At 42.1% G+C, this 16,211-nt stretch overlaps 1 pseudogene; it reads left to right on the forward strand.

Annotated features, from left to right (window-relative positions):
• Positions 1-970: 970 nt before the first annotated feature.
• The window catches only part of LOC102849558, a 21,437-nt pseudogene continuing 6,196 nt past the window's right edge, over positions 971-16,211 (forward strand).

Raw genomic sequence — 16,211 nt, forward strand, 5'->3', positions numbered from 1 at the left:
ATGTAGAAATTCTGTAACTTTACTAACAAAAGTGTATTGTTAAATAAGTTAGTATCTAACCCTAGAATAAAAACCTAACAACCACTTCCAGACTGAAAGGCAGTCTGGTTTTTTTTTTAAATTTTATTATTTGTGTGTACCATCAAATCAGATCTGACTGGTACAGGAGGAGATTGTCCCTCCTTCTCCGGTAGAGCATCTGGTGGATACAAATCATGCGCCTCTGGGATTGTAGTGCAGCTTCTTGCCACTAGGCCACCAGAGCTCCCCTGAAAGGCAGTTTTTGAGGGGAACCTCGCTATCCTCCCAGACCTGTAATAAATTGCTTATGGATACTACAATCCATCTGTCTTATCGGCAGTTGAAAGAACCCCTTGTTTTCAGTAACAGGTCAACTAGATCTAATAGGTTTTTTGTTAAGTCCTTAGGGTTTTCTGTGTATACCATCATATCATCTGCATATAGCAATAGTTTAACCATCTCTTTGCTGATCTGGATACCTTTTATTTCCTTCTCTTGTCATATTGTTCAAGCAAGCACTTCCACTACAATCAATATTGACTAGAAGTGGTGACAGTGGGCATCCTTGTCTGGATGGTCAATAGATGCTTGAAGAAATGCTCAAAATCACTGTCAATGAGAGAGGTGCAAATCAAAACCAAATGAGATATCATCTCACTCAAGTAGCAGTGGCAAAGTTTAAAAGGACAGAAAGTAATAAACGCTGGAGAAGATGTGGCAAGAAAAGAACTCTTATACATTGTCAGTGGAATTGTAAAATGATACAATCATTCTGGAAGGCAGTTTGGCATTTCCTCAAAAAGCTGAACATAGAATTCGATCGGTAGAGGGAGCGGAGAGCGGACCCCTGAGAGCCCTGAACAGCCCCACTGCCGCCGCCCTAGTTACCATCACACCCCGGCAGGAGCCGCAGCTGCCACAACCGCCCCCACTCACCATCACCGCAACCATGAGCAGTGAGGCTGAGACCCAGCAGCCGCCCACCGCCCCCGCCCTCAGCGCTGCCGACACCGACACCGAGCCCGGCACCAAGGGCAGTGGCTCAGGGAGCGGCCGCCCGGGTGGCTCACATAGGCGGCGCCTGCCGGCGGGGACAAGAAGATCATTGCAAGGAAGGTTTTGGAAACGGTAAAATGGTTCACTGTAAGGAACGGATGTGGTTTCATCAACAGGAATGACACCAAGGAAGATGTACTTGTACACCAGACTGTCATAAAGAAGAATAACTCCAGGAAGTACCTTCGCAGTGAAGGAGATGGAGACACTGTGGAGTCTGATGCTGTTGAAGGAGAAAAGGGTGCGGAGGCAGCAAATGTTACAGGGCCTGGTGGTGTTCCAGTGCAAGGCAGTGGATATGCAGCAGACCGTAACCATTATAGACGTTATCCACGTCGTAGGGGTCCTGCACGTATTACCAGCAGAATTACCAGAATAGTGAGAGTGGGGAGAAGAACGAGGGATCGGAGAGTGCTCCCGAAGGCCAGGCCCAACAATGCCGGTCCTACTGCAGGCGATGGTTCCATTTTACTACATGCGGAGACCCTTTGGGCGTCGACCACAGTATTCCCACCCTCTTGTGCAGGGAGAAGTGATGCAGTGTGCTGACACCAGGGTGCAGGATAACAAGGTAGACCAGTGAGGCAGAATATGTATCGGGGTTTTAGACCACGATTTCGCAGGGGCCCCTCCTCGCCAAAGACAGCCTAGAGAGGACGGCAATGAAGAAGATAAGGAAAATCAAGATGAGACCCAGGGTCATAGAATGAGTATGAGAATTCAAAGGGGGAAGGGGGAAACAGTGGGTTGGGAGTGGTTGTTAATCATAGGGCCACACAATTTTTTAAAAAAATTTTAAAATTGTATTATTTTTTGGTGCATGTACCATCAAATCAGATCTGACTGGTACAGGAGGAGATTGTCCCTCTTCCAGCAGAACATCTGGTGGATTCAAACCACGCACCTCTGGGATTACAGTGCAGCTTCTTGCCACTTGGCCACCAAAGCACCATTAAATCAGTATTTTTTTAAAAAAACCAACAAAACAACCCAAAAACCAACCACATCACTGGCTCCACTCCAACTCCTGGATACAAGGAACGAAATGCTTCCTGATGCTTGGCCATCCTTCCAATTGTTGTTTCCCGTTCTTGAAGCCACTGTGTTGATCCTATTTCATATAGTCTTCTTTTGCACTGACGTAAACAGCAGTAAACCAGGGGCTGGCCCCTCCTCAAAACATGTCCTAAGTCATCCTTACTTCTAAGGAACATTCTGGCTATATTTTTCCAACACAGATTTTTTTATTTTTCTGGCTGTTCAGTCAGCCCTTAAATTTGCCAAACTTACAAATGAAAAGCTGTGTCATTTTAACCATCTCTAACAGGCTTAAACTCATTGTTCTAGTCACTGCAACAATTGCTCTCGTCAAAGATCTTCTCTTTCAATTACCTTCTACTTTACTAAGCATAAAGTTCTTTTGCAGGGACTGACCACTTCTGATAACATGCACAAAGTATGAAATGAAAGCTCATCATCCTTGCTTCTAAGCAATACGTTTGCTCTAAAACTAACTTTTTTGCTCTTTTGAAAGCTCCTGGTATATTAAATATTCTTCTCCAACATCACAATTCAAAGAAATCAGTTCTTCTTTAGTCTTTTTTTCCATTTTCGACTTTCCCATCCACATGAAGCTATTGAAAATATGATTGTTTGGCTCAGACATACCTTAGTCTTTAAACTGGCGTTCTTGCTCTTGAGCACTTTACATGTTGCCACAAATGATGGCAAATGTGTTTCTAAGCACGGTCGTCAATTTAAAAAGTGTGCAGCAATATGTTAAAGAGGTACTTGCAGCAGATCTACCCAATACATGATTTGATTTGACTGCTGCTAACATGGGAGCTCTGGTGGTCTAGTGGCAAGAAGCTGCACTGCAGTGGGAGGTTGGGCAACCTCCTGTGTGGTGAAAAACCACAGAAGAGTCAACAACAGATTGGTTTCAAATCTATGGTACACAACAACAACAACATGGGTTCTGTTCACATAACAGCCTCTTGCCATCAAGGTTGGAGGGAGACACATCAATAACCTGCTTTGTGCAGATGACACAACTTGCTTGCTGAAATGAGGACTTGAAGCACGCGTTGCAGAAGACCAGGGAATACAGCCATTGTTAGGGATTGCATCTGAATGTCAAGGAAACAAAGATCCTTACTACTAGACTGATAGGTAGCATCATGATGGATGGAGAAGAGATTGAAACTGTTAACAACTTCATCTTAACTTGGATCCATAATTAACCCCCTTGGTACCAGCAGCCAGGAAATAAGGAGATGCATTGGACTGGGAAAGTGTGAAGTTAGGGATCTTTCCAAATTATTGAGGAGTAATGATGTCTGAGGACTGAGGTGCATCTAATTGAGGCCATGGTCTTTCTGATCACTTGCTATGTATCTGAGAGCTGGACAATGAATAAGGATGACAGAAGAAGAATTGATGCCTTTGAGCTGTGGTGTTGGAGAAGACCATGGACTGTCAAAAGAACAAACAAATATGTCTTAGAGAGGATCAAGCAGCCAGAGTGCTCCTTGAAGGTAAGGATGGCAAAGCTTCATCTCACATATTCTGGGCATGTTGATAGGAGAAGTTATTCCTTGAAGAGTGGCATGATGCTTGGAAGGGTGGAGGGTTTGTGAAGAAGAGGAAGACCCTCGACTAGATGGACTAACATGGTGACTAGTACAATAGGCTTTAGTGTGTCAGGAAGTGTGAAGGTGGCACAGGATAAGACAGGGTTTAGAGCTGTTGTTCATAGGGTCACTTGGAGTTGTACTTGACTCAACAGCACCTAACAATCAACAACAGCTAACATAACATAGTTGCTGATTTTGGACTAAGCAGAATGAAATTGTTGACAATTTAAATCTTTTCTCCTTCTATTATATGTTGCCTATTGGCCCGGTGGTGAGGATTTTTGTCTTCTTGATTTTGAAGTGTAATTTATGCTAAGGGTTTTGATAGTCTTAGTAAATTCTTCAAACCCTTTTCTCTTCCAACAAATAAGATTGTGTCATTTGCATGTCACATATTGTTGATTAATCTTTTCCCAATCCTGATACCACATTTTCTTCAGATAGTCCAGCTTCTCAAATTATATGCCAACCATACAGATGGAGAATGATCATTCTCTCACTGCCATCACATTGAGGTTCCAATTTACAGTGGTTTTCTCAGGGTATAAATCAAAGCAGAAGAAGATAGCCCATCTTTTCCCCACAGAGCTGTTAATGAATTAAATCCATCAGAGACTCACAACCTTTGGGTTACCAGCACAGCTCACTAGTGACAACATCACCAGAGCTACTTACAGGTTAAGTAGATTTGCTAAAACGATATAACCTGATACACACCTTTTCTGATTTCAAACAACGTAGTAGTTTCCCCTTGTTTAGTCAGAATAACTGCTTCTTGGACCATGTAGATGTACGACATGAGCCCAATTAAGTGTTCTGGAGTTCCCATTTCTCTTAAGGTTATCCACAATTTATGATTATCCACACCATGAAATGCCTGAGATATCATACTTGGAAAGGTAGAAGGTCAGCAAAAGAGAAGAAAACCCACAGCAATGTGGATTGACACAGTGACTGCAGCAGTAGACTCAAGTATATATATCAAATATGATGAGGTTGATACAGGGTAGGACAGGACTCAGGTCTATTGTTCATAGAGTCTCTATGAGCTGAGTACCTGTTAGTTGGCACCTAACAACAACAAGTTAAAACATAAGTAAACATCTCTCTGATAGTATATGCTTTCAGCCATACTGATCCATATGATGCCAGCAATGGTATTCTTTGTTCCATTTCCTCTTATGAATCCAGTGTGAATTTCTCACCATTTCCTGGAAATTCTAACCATATTTTAATAATCCTCAGCAAACATTATACTTGAGTGTGATATTGATATTATTTGATAATTTCCTTGCTCAGTTGAAATTCTTCCCCCTTTTAAAAATAGGCACTTATATGGGTGTAGTCATAATTCATTCTGTTAAATTAGTAGCTATCAATAGAGTTCTGCACTGCAATTCTGAAGTCACATGGTTTAAATTCACCAGTTGCTCCGAGGGAGCAACTTCTGTGTTGCTCCTTCGGTGCGATTAAGCTTCTGAAAACCCCTGGACGGTCAGCTATAGGTTGGTTCCATCTCTATGGTTCTCAACAACAAGATTAGTAGCAGACCAGTAGTGTCCCAAATGTTTGATCTGCTGTATAACTCCATGATTTCTGACATCAACTCTTCCCCCTTCATTCAGTTTCCCCACTCCCCTATGTCCTTTGGGTTTGGTAGTTCACTGAAAGGTCTCACAGAGACTCAGAATCATCAGGGGAATGACTCACTCAACTCTGAGTGCTGCAGGCTGGCTTTGCAGAGACTGGTGATCATTGTAGTGGTAGTGTAGCTGGATGCTGTGTCCCAGGAAAAAAGTGTTCCAAAAGAGAGCTGACATTAGTTTCCATGAGCTTATATGAGCCTCTAATATGGTGAGATTTATATTTCACCCTTATCTTTTCTCCTTAAAACTTCAGCGCAAAATAGTTGATCAATGGCTAGGAAAGACATTTTGAACAATAAACCTTCAACAACTATCCGTTGGCTTTTCTAGGCATCAACTTGTATTTTTTAAGAACTAACTTTACCTAACAATCATAATAAGAATCATTACAATGATGAAAGCATGCAAGCCAGCTATTTCATGCCTCATGCCTTAATATTCCCAATTTAGATAGCCAGTTTCTAATTTGCTCATCCCAATCAAAGCAGTACTCGGAGGAAACAAAGGGAAGAACTTTCAGATTTTGTTGGCAAGTTTTGAGAATCTGCATCCAAAAGCAAAGTCTAATTAAAAGCAACCCATTAGATTGCAACAATCAATACCAACTTACAGCATAAAACATCTTCTTTCATAATGCTGCCAAATGGCCCAGTGGTGAGAATCTTTCTTTTCTTGAGGCTTCAATCCTTGACATTCTGCAGCAAGCACTTCAGGACCTCCTCAGTTTCAGCAAGCCGGTTTTGTCTTCTGAATAATGCAGATTGTTGATGAGTCTGTCTCCAATCCTAATATCACATTTCTCCTCATACAGCCCAACCTCCTGGATGATATGATATATAATATATATGTTATATATATATTCAAAAGGTATGTTGATAGGACACACCCCTGGCATATACCCTGAACAGATTATTTAAAAGGACAGCATGAGAAGACAAAGTATTATAAAAAAATGTGCGAAGAGTATTATAATAAAATGGGCAGAATAGTAAATGATCCAGGAAGCATTAAAAGAAAATGGAAAGAGTAAGTACACAGAGTCATTGTACAAAAAGGAATTGGCAGACACAGAAGAATTTAATGAAGCAATGTATGAGCAAGAGCTTGTGGTGATGAAGGAAGAAGTTCAAGCTGCTCTGAAAGAATTGGCAAAAAACAATACCCCAATGACATACCAATTGACATATTTCAACAGACAGATGCTGCCCTGGATGCACTCACCAAATTGTTCTAAGAAATCTGGAGGGCAATCACCTGGCGAACTGACTGGAAGAAATTCATATTTGTTCCCATTCCAAAGAAAGGGGACCCAACAGAGTGTGGAAATTATCGAACAATATCATTGATATCACATGCAAGCAAGATTCTGCTGAAGATTATCCAAAAATGACTGGAACAGCACATCAGCAGAGAACTGCCAGAAGTGCAGGCTAGATTTAGAAGAGGTGTGGTACTAGGAATATTGTAGCTAATATTAGCTGTATCTTGGTTGAAAGTAAAAAGTACCAGAGAAATGTCTATTATTAATGATATGTTGTTGTTAAGTGCCGTAGAGACATAGAGACCCATACAGACTCTATGAATGAAAGTTTTGAACACAAAACTTTCATCTTTTCTCCGAGTACATAGAATTTCTGGAGGCAAGCTTTTTTTGGAAGTGGATGCCACTCCTGCTTCCAAGCCTGTTTTATTAGGAAGATCCACAAAACCCAGGCCCTTGGGCCTGCAGCCCTCAGGTCCAAAAACATTTTTAAATACAAGGCCAAATCCAACCAGCTCACATCCTGTTGTGAGCAGCAGCCACACCCTAGTTTCAACCCCAAACCAGAAAACACACCTTAGCAGAATCCTGCCATTCCACTCATCTTCCCATCCTGGAAATAGCCCTAGACTGGTGGTCAAAAGCCAATTTTCACTGTCTGTTGACTCACTTTTTCTGTTGTTGTTGTTGTTAACGAGGTAATGAACATGAATCTTTTTTATTTGGTTGGCCAGGGTTGTTGTTGTTATGTGCCATCAAGCTGCCTGCAAGTCTTAATGACCCTATGTACATCAACACCATACCCTGCTCTATCCTGAGCCAATCTCGTCTCTTACAGAGCTAATCTCATTTTTCCAGTCACTGAGTCAATCCATCTCATCTTGGTTCTTTCTTTCCTGCAGTGTCCCTCCACCATTCTAAGCATGATGTCTCTCTCCAAGTACTGGCCCTTTCTGGCCACATGCCCGAAATATGTGAAACAGAGCTTCAAAGTCCTTGCATCCAGAGAGCAGTCTAGTTTTACCCTTTCCAGGACAGAACTGTTTGTTTTCCTGGCAGTCCACAGTATGTTCAACACTGTTCTTCAGCACCAAAACTCAAAGGCATTGGACATTTTTCTCTCATCCTTAGTTACTGTCCAATTCTCTGATGCATAGCAAGTAATTGCAAAGACTGTGTCCTGGAGCAGATGCAACCTAGTCTCCAGACTGTCATTGTTCAATAGAGAACTTCTAGATTTGTAGGCTGGATTTAGAAGAGGCTGTGGCACTAGGGACATCATAGCCAAGGTTAGATGGATCTTGGCAGAACGGAGAGAGTACCAAAAGAATGTCTATCTGTGTTTCATTGGCTATGCAAAAGCATTTGACTGTGTGGAGCACAACAAATTGTGGTTAACCTTAAGAAGCATGGAGATCCTGGAATACTTAATTGTGTTCATGCAAAACCTATACTTGGACCAGGAAGCAGTAGTAAGAATAGAGCATGGAAATACTACATAATTTAGGATCAGGAAAGGTGTGCATCAGGGATGCATCCTATCTCCATACCTTTTAAACCTATAGGCAGAAAAGATTGTTCAGGGGGCTGGACTTTATGAGGCGAAATTATAGCATCAGGATTGGAGGAAGACTTATCAACAACCTGGGTTATGTAGATGACACATCCTTGCTCGCTGAATCTGAGGAGGACATAGGGCATTTGTTGCAGAAGATCAAGTACTGTATTCTTCAATATGGATTGGAGCTCATCAAAATCAAGAAAACAAAGATTCTCACCACTGGGCCAATTGGCAGTTTCATAATGGATGGAAAAGAGATTGAATTGTCAGTATCTTCCATTTGCTTGATTTTGCAATCAACACCCTTTTCATAAGCAGTCAGGAAATCAAAAGACAAATTGCATTGGGAAAGCCTGTTGTCAAGGGCCTTTATAGAGTGCTGAAGAGCAATGATGACAAGCTGAAGACTACGGTGTGCCTGATCCAGGCCATGGTCTTTGCAATTGATTGCAAGTTGGGTAAGTAATAGTCTCCCAAATTTCTTGGCATAGACTAGTGAGGACTGAATTTGTTTGTTGAAATACTTTATTTGCTGTTTCATCAATTCCTGAGGCCTTAGTTTTTATGAATGACTTCAGTGCAGCTTGAACTTCTTCCTTCATTATCATTGTGTCTTGATCATATGCTACTTTCCGGAATGGTTTAGTGTCAACTAATTCTTTTCATTACAGCCACTGTGTTTATTCTTTGCATCTCCTTTTGATGTTTACTGTATTATTCAAAATTTTCCCCTAGAATTTTTGAGTCCTGCAACTTTACACTTGAATTTCTTCTCCAGTTCTTTCACCATGGGAAATACCACAGTCTTCCATTTTGATTTTCTAACTCCAGTAAAGAAACTAACATATCTTTAATAATATCAAAAAGAGAGAGTAGTGTCATTTTTCAGGTTGTTAGGAAAGGCCTGGAGAAAAAAAAGGGTTATCATGCTTGGAAAGGTGGAGGGTTAGCCGAAGAAATGAAGATTGCTAATGAGGTGTATTGATAGTGTGACTTCAGCAATGAGCTCACATGTATCAGATATGATGAGGATGTCCCAGGATAGGGGATTCAGGTCTGATGTTCATGGGTCATTATGAGTTGACAGCACCTAACATCAACAGTGTTTTTTTGTTGTGTTGTGTTGTTTGTTTGTTTGTTTTTAATAAACAGCAGTTTATTTCCTTACAGTTAGAAAACCAGAAGTTTGAATTTGGGGGTCTGGCTTGAGGAAAAGTTGTTTGCTCTGGGGAAAAAGTCTTTTTTTTGGGGGGGGAAGTCTTGTCTCTGCTTCTGTAGTGTTCTCTGTTGTTGTTGTTGTTGTTATGCGCCGTCAAGTCACTTGCGACTCATAGCGACCCTATGTACAATAGCCCTAAACTCTGCTCTGTCTTGTGCCAATCACACGGTCTCTGACACTCCCATCCCAATTATCCCAGTCACTGAATCAATCCACCTCATAGAGGGCCTTCCTCTCCTGCTCTGTCCCTCCACCCTCCCAAGCATGATGTCCTTCTCCAAGAACCAGTCTCTCCTCACAACATGTCCAAAGTATGTTAGATGGAGCCTCAGAATCCTTGCCTCACAACTTGTCCAAAGTATGTTAGATGGAGCCTCAGAATCCAAGGAGCCACCCGGTTTAACCCTTTCTAGGACAAATCTGTTTGTTTTCCTAGCAGTCCATGGTATTCTCAATACTCTTCTCCAGCACCACAGCTCAAAGGCATCAATTCTCCTTCTATCCTCCTTGGTCATTGTCCAACTCTCTGATGCATAACAAGTGATTGCGAAGACCATGGCCTATATCAGATGCACCTTAGTCTCCAGAGAGACACCATTGCTCTTCAGTATTTTGGAGAGGTCCCTAACAACAGACTTTCCCACAACAATGTGCCTTTTAATTTCCTGGCTACTGGTGTCAAGAGTGTTGACTGTGGAGCCAAGCAAACTGAAGCTGTGAACAATCTCAATCTCTTCACCATCCATCCTGATGCTGCCAATTGGTCCAGTGGTGAGAATCTTTGCATTCTTGACATTGAGCCTCAATCCATATTGGAGGCTGCAGTCCTTGACCTTCTGCAGCAGGTGCTTCAGGTCCTCTTCAGTTTCAGCAAGCCGGGTTGTGTCATCTGCATAACGCAGATTGTTGATAAATCATCCACCAAATTGACCCCACTCAATACACTGGTAATCTCCAGTCCACATGGACTCACTTGAAGGCAATCCTGCCTCACTCACTTCTATGCCTCATCTACTCTTTTTTTAATTTCAAAACTGATTACCTTGAAGATACAGTCTACACTAACATGGTCTCATTAACATAAGAAACCTCTATTTCCAAATGGGATGATATCTACAGGGTGTGTGTGTGTGTGTGTGTGTGTAGGCTGAGAAGACACAATTTAAACCATAACATATATTTACACTCTCTTTGCCACTGAATTAGAGCTGACTCATAGCTGACCCTCCTGGGTTTTCCAAACCTGTAAATGGCACCAGAGCTGCTGATGGACTTGAACCACTAGAAAAGCATGGGCTTTGAGCTAGCAGGGAAACTCCCCATGCACTATTCTACCAGAGCTCTCCTCTCTCTATAATGTAAAGTTTTCATCTTAAAAATTAAGAATTAGAATAGAGATTCCTACTCCTCAAAATAACGTAGAATGAAGGTCATTTGGACAGGAGTACCCATCTGGAGGTTGTCCCAGGTCAGGCACTCACATGAGCATCTGAAAAACCCTGAAGTGAAGAAATCAGAGCACAACACGCAGTGAGACCCGCTCCCTGAGATGATTAGGAATGCCCTGAAGCTATAGGCACTGGGAATTTAACTTCCTTATCTAGGTGGCAAAAGGAGGCCAGGTGGTGCAGTGATTCCAGTGCTCAGCTGTTATGGGAAAGACTGGCAAGTCAAGTCCTCCAGACATTCCAAGGGAGAAAGATGTGTTAGCCCACTTCTGTACAGATTGCTAACCCATAACTAACCATCTGCCAGCTTTACAGAGGCAGTTAATCGAATGGGAGGAGATTGTCCATCCTTCTCCTGCAGTGGAAACCCTATGGGACCATTCTACTCTGTCATGTGTTGAAATTCACTTGATTGCAACAGGTTTTAAAAGGTGGTAGCCAGCCCTTGGCACCTGTGAATGAATGATGCAATCACTGATCTCCCACACAAACATAATATTTGAGGGTATCTCTTCCTTCTGGGAATAGAAGTTTTGATAATTATAGGCTTGGGAAGAGGATGCCATAATGGATATGCAAACAGGAATGAGGGTTCTGTGTTTACTCTGCTCAGGCCCCTCCCTTCTGGGCTACTTCGAGGCTACAAGCTGTCAGAGAGGAGTGGCTTCCATTCAGGGCAGGTCCATCTTGGTGGGGCTGGAGCTGCTGCTCAGAGGGTCTGAGAATTAGCGTTGAGTACTGAGACTTCAAACCACACCTGAGGGGAAGACAGGGCAGGGGAGAGAGAGAGACAGGCCAGGGGAGGGGTATGGGACAGCTTGGTTTTATTTCTTCTTCACTTTCTCCAGATAGGCATTCAGGAACATCCCAGTGGGGTCCAGTTTTTCTCAGATGGCCCAAAATTTTGGAAAGGCAGGATGTATTTTCTCAAAGTCCATCCGAGTGCAAGTGTGGACCTTAGCCCAGTGGGGCCTGCCCCCAAACTTCTTCATGATGGTCTAGTAGGCCAACCAGTGGTCCAGCTGCGGCACATCCTTGCTGTAGGTTCTGTACATGATGATGTTCATGTAGCAGCTGCCTCGCTGGAAGCTGGGGCTCAGCAGGATGTCACCCTCCCAGGTGAAGCGGATCTCCATGGGGAAGTGGACCACGGCCTCGGGGTAGGCCTCTAGCCTGGCCTTCAGTTCCAGCAAGGCCTCCTTGGTCTGTGTATCATAAATAATCTTTTCAGTAAACAAAAGGAAAAACTAACCATTCTAACTTTTAGCTGAATTACTGCTTGATTTGCTCTCACAGTCTTTCCTATTTTCATTTCCCCCTTTCCATGGTGTGCTGAATAAAAATATTACCCAAGGCCTAAATATAGGATATCTTGGCAAGCTCTGGTGGTCTACTGGCAAGAAGCTGCACTGCAATCCCAGAGGTGAGCAGTTTAAATCCACCAGATGCTCTGCTGGAGAAAGTGGAACAATCTCCCCCTGTACCAGTCAAATCGATTTGATGGTACACCACCACCCCCCACCCCCGCCAAAAAACAACAAAAACCAAACAGGGTATCTATCCTACATGAGTAGCCTGGTCCCCCACAGGTATTCCCTCTTAACAATCTTTAATTTTGCTGAGTTTTCAAGTGCTGCCCTCTCAGTGACCCCTGAATGACACTTTAGAGGATTGTTGTTGTTAGGTGCCATTGAGTCGAGTATGACTCATAGTGACTCCATGAACAACAGATCTGAACCCTCTGTACTGTCCTGTGCCATCCTCATCAACTCTGACACACTTGAACCATTGTGCTGATCCATCTCATTGTGAGTCTTCCTCCTTCGTTGACCCACCACCTTCGCCCCAAGCATGATGTCTCTCTCTAAGACATAGACTTCCCTAACAATATGACCAGAATATGTGACATGAAGCTTTTCCACCTTAGTCTCCATGGAGCATTCTTGTTACTGTGGTAATATGATAGTCCCCTGGTTTGTCCTTCTAGCACAGGCAAAACAATGATGCCAGGCAGAAGAAACTAGAGAATACAACAGTGCCCAAGTATAAAAGTAGTATAGTGTACAGCAATCTAAGGGTTTTGGGGGAGTGTAGACTTCAGTGCATGGAGCATTAAAATGTGGAGTTGTTGTGCATCATAGAGTTGCCTGGGACTCATAGTGACCCTATGTGCAATAGCTCTGAACGCTGTCTTATCCTAAACCAATCTCACTCTCTCCAACATATCTACCCCAATACCATAGTCACTGTGTCAGTCCATCCCATCCAGGGCCTTCCTGTCCTGAATTGTTCCTCCACTCTTCCAAGTATGATGCCCTTCTCTAAGAACTCATCCCTCCTCGCCACATGCCCAAAGTGTGTGAGACTGAACTTCAAAATCCTTACCTCCAGAGAACAACTTGATTTCACTCTCGCTAAGACAGATATGTTTGTTCTCTTGGCAGTCCATGGTTTGTTCAGTACTCTCCTCCAGCACCACAACTCAAAGGTATCAATTCTTCTGTCATCCTTATTTATTGTCCAGCCCTCTGATGCACAGCAAGCAATTATGAAGACCATGGCCTATCAGATGCACGTTAGTCTGTAGATTGACATCTTTGCACTTTAGCATTCTGGAGACCTCCTTGACAGCTGACTTTCCTAATCCAATGAATTTTTTTTTTAATTTCCTGGCTGCTGTTTCCAATAGTGTTGATTGTTGGCCTGAGCAAACTGAAATTGTTAACAATTTTGAACTATTCTCCAGCTATCATGGTGTTACCAGTTGGCCCAGTGGTTAAAATCTTTGTTTTCTTGATGTTGAGCTTCAAACTATATTAAAAACTTCAGTCTTTGACTTTGTGCAGCAGGTGCTTCAGGTTCACCTCAGTTTCAGTGAGCAAGGTTGTGTCATCTGCAAACAAGTTGTTGATGAGTCTTCCTCCAATCTGATGCCACACTCTTCCTCATAAAGACCAATCTTCTAAATGATATGTTCTACATAACAATTGAAAACTTATGGAGACAGAATGCATCCCTGACACACTCTTTTTCTGATTTTGAACCATGCAATATTTCCTTGCTGTATTCTGACGACTGTCTCCTGGTTCAAGTCTAGGTTTCCCAGAAGCACAGTCAGGTGTTCTGAGATTCCCATTTTTCTCAAGGTTAGCCACAATTTGTTGTGATACTCACAGTCAAATGCCTTTGCATAGAGAATGAAACACAGATAGACAGTCTTCTGGTACTCTCTGCTTTCATCCAAGATCCATCTGATATTCGCAATGATGTCCCTAGTGCCATGGTCTTTTTTAAACCCAGCCTGTACTTCTATTTCTGTTGATGTATTGTTACAGTGGTTTTTGGATAATCTTCAGCATGGTTTTGCTTCATGTGGTATCAGTGTTATTGTTCGATAATTTCCACACTCTGTAGAGCACAGGGACAAGAAGAAAAAGACAAGGAGACGAAAGTGAAGGTAAAAAGTAAAGATCTATTTATTAGAAAATTACATTCTCTAAGGAACAACCTCTTTCCTTGAAAGGAAATAATGGAGGAAAGGAGAGTTCTACTGAGGTGAGGCTTTATTTATGGCCTCTTTCTCTGAGGATGGGGCGTGAGGTTGAAGTCTACGTTGATGCCACAGAAAGTTAAAAATTTAGTTGCTGTTTCTCACTATGATCCATATTCTCTCTCACATCATATATGTGCCTACAGCAATAACTCTGTGTGTGCCAATATTGTTTTCCTGGTTCTAATACCTCAATTTTTCCAAGCATAAACTTCTGCCTTTTAGTTTTTTGGTTCTCATCCTAACACTCTAGCTGCACTTTCTCCAAGACTCATCTGTTTGTTGTCTAGAGGGTTGTTGTTATGTATCACCAAGTCAACTACAATTCATAGCAACACTTTGCACAGTAGCTCTAAACCCTACTCTATCCTGAGTCAATTTCACTGTCTCCAGCACACCTACCTACCCTCATTACCCAAGTTACTGTGTCAATCCATCTTATCCAGGACCTTCCTCTCTTGTGCTGACCCACCACCCTACCTAGCATGATATACTTCCAAAGACTGGTCCCTCCTGGCAACATGCCCAAAGTATGTAAGATGGAGTCTCAAAATCCTTGCCTCCAAGGAGCAGCTTGTTTGCACCCTTTCTAGGACAAACTCGTTTGTTCTCTTGGCAGTCCATATATCCCTGACACACTTCTTTTCTCATTTTGAAACATGCAGTGTTTCCTTCTTCTGTTCTGACAACTGTCTTCTGGGGTCAAAGAATAGGTTTCACATGAGCACAATCTGGTGTTCTAGGATTCCCATTCTTCTCAAGGTTAGCCACAATTTGTTGTGACCCATACAGTCAAATGTCTGTGCATAGTCAGTGAAGCACAGATAGACATTCCTCTGGTACTCTCTGCTTTCAACCAAGATCCATCTGATATTGGCAATGATATCCCTAGTACCATGGCCTCTTCTAAAGCCAGCTTGTATTTCAAGTCGCTTTTGGAAAATCTTCAGCAAGATTTTGCATGCATGTGATATCACTGATATTGTTTGATAATATCCACATTCTGTCGGATCACCCTTTTTTGGAATGGGAATAAATACAAATCTCTTCCACTTGGCCAGGTGGCTGAACGCTAGATATCCTGGCACAGCCTTGTGAGCATTTCCAGGGCTACATATGTTTGTTAAAATATATCAATTTGTATTCCATCAATTCCTGCGGCCTGGTGTTTTTTTTTTTTTTTTTTTCCCAATTCCTTTAGAGCAGCTTGAAATTCCTCCTTCATCACCATTGCCTCTTGATCATATGTAGTTTCAAGAAATTCTTCTGTGTCAGCCAATTCTTTTTGGTACAGTGACTCTGTGTACTCCTTCCATCTTTTTCTTCCCCTTCTCCTCCTTCTTCTTTGCATCTTCATTGTTTATTGTCCAACCTTCTCATGCATATGAAGCAATTGGGTCAGGCACACCCCGAACCTTAAACTGACATCTTTGCTATTCATTTCTTTTAAAGAGTTCCTTAAGAGAACATTTTTCAAAAAAGAACTTGGATTTCCCAAACATTTCAGTATAACTGATACCAGTATACCTTAAGCTGCATGTTTACAAGTAAAATGCATCTTTCCTGGATTAGCATTTACTTTTCCACAATTGTTTTGCTCACTCATATGTTAACTATTTTATGTCTATTTACTAGGAACTATATGTAAGCTTTTCTTTTAAATGTAAAAATCCTGTAACTTTAATTTATAAAAGTCTAAACTAAGTATAAAAACCCTAAAGACCACTCACAAAAGGGGAGGCAGTTTTTGAGAAGAATTCTCTCATCCTCCGGTATCTGAAATTAAGTGCTTTGATATTGCAAAAAAAAAACC

The sequence above is a fragment of the Elephantulus edwardii genome, unplaced genomic scaffold (assembly GCF_000299155.1).
Source record: "Elephantulus edwardii isolate Elephantulus edwardi_28Jun2011 unplaced genomic scaffold, EleEdw1.0 scaffold00019, whole genome shotgun sequence".
Classification (NCBI taxonomy): Eukaryota; Metazoa; Chordata; class Mammalia; order Macroscelidea; family Macroscelididae; genus Elephantulus; species Elephantulus edwardii.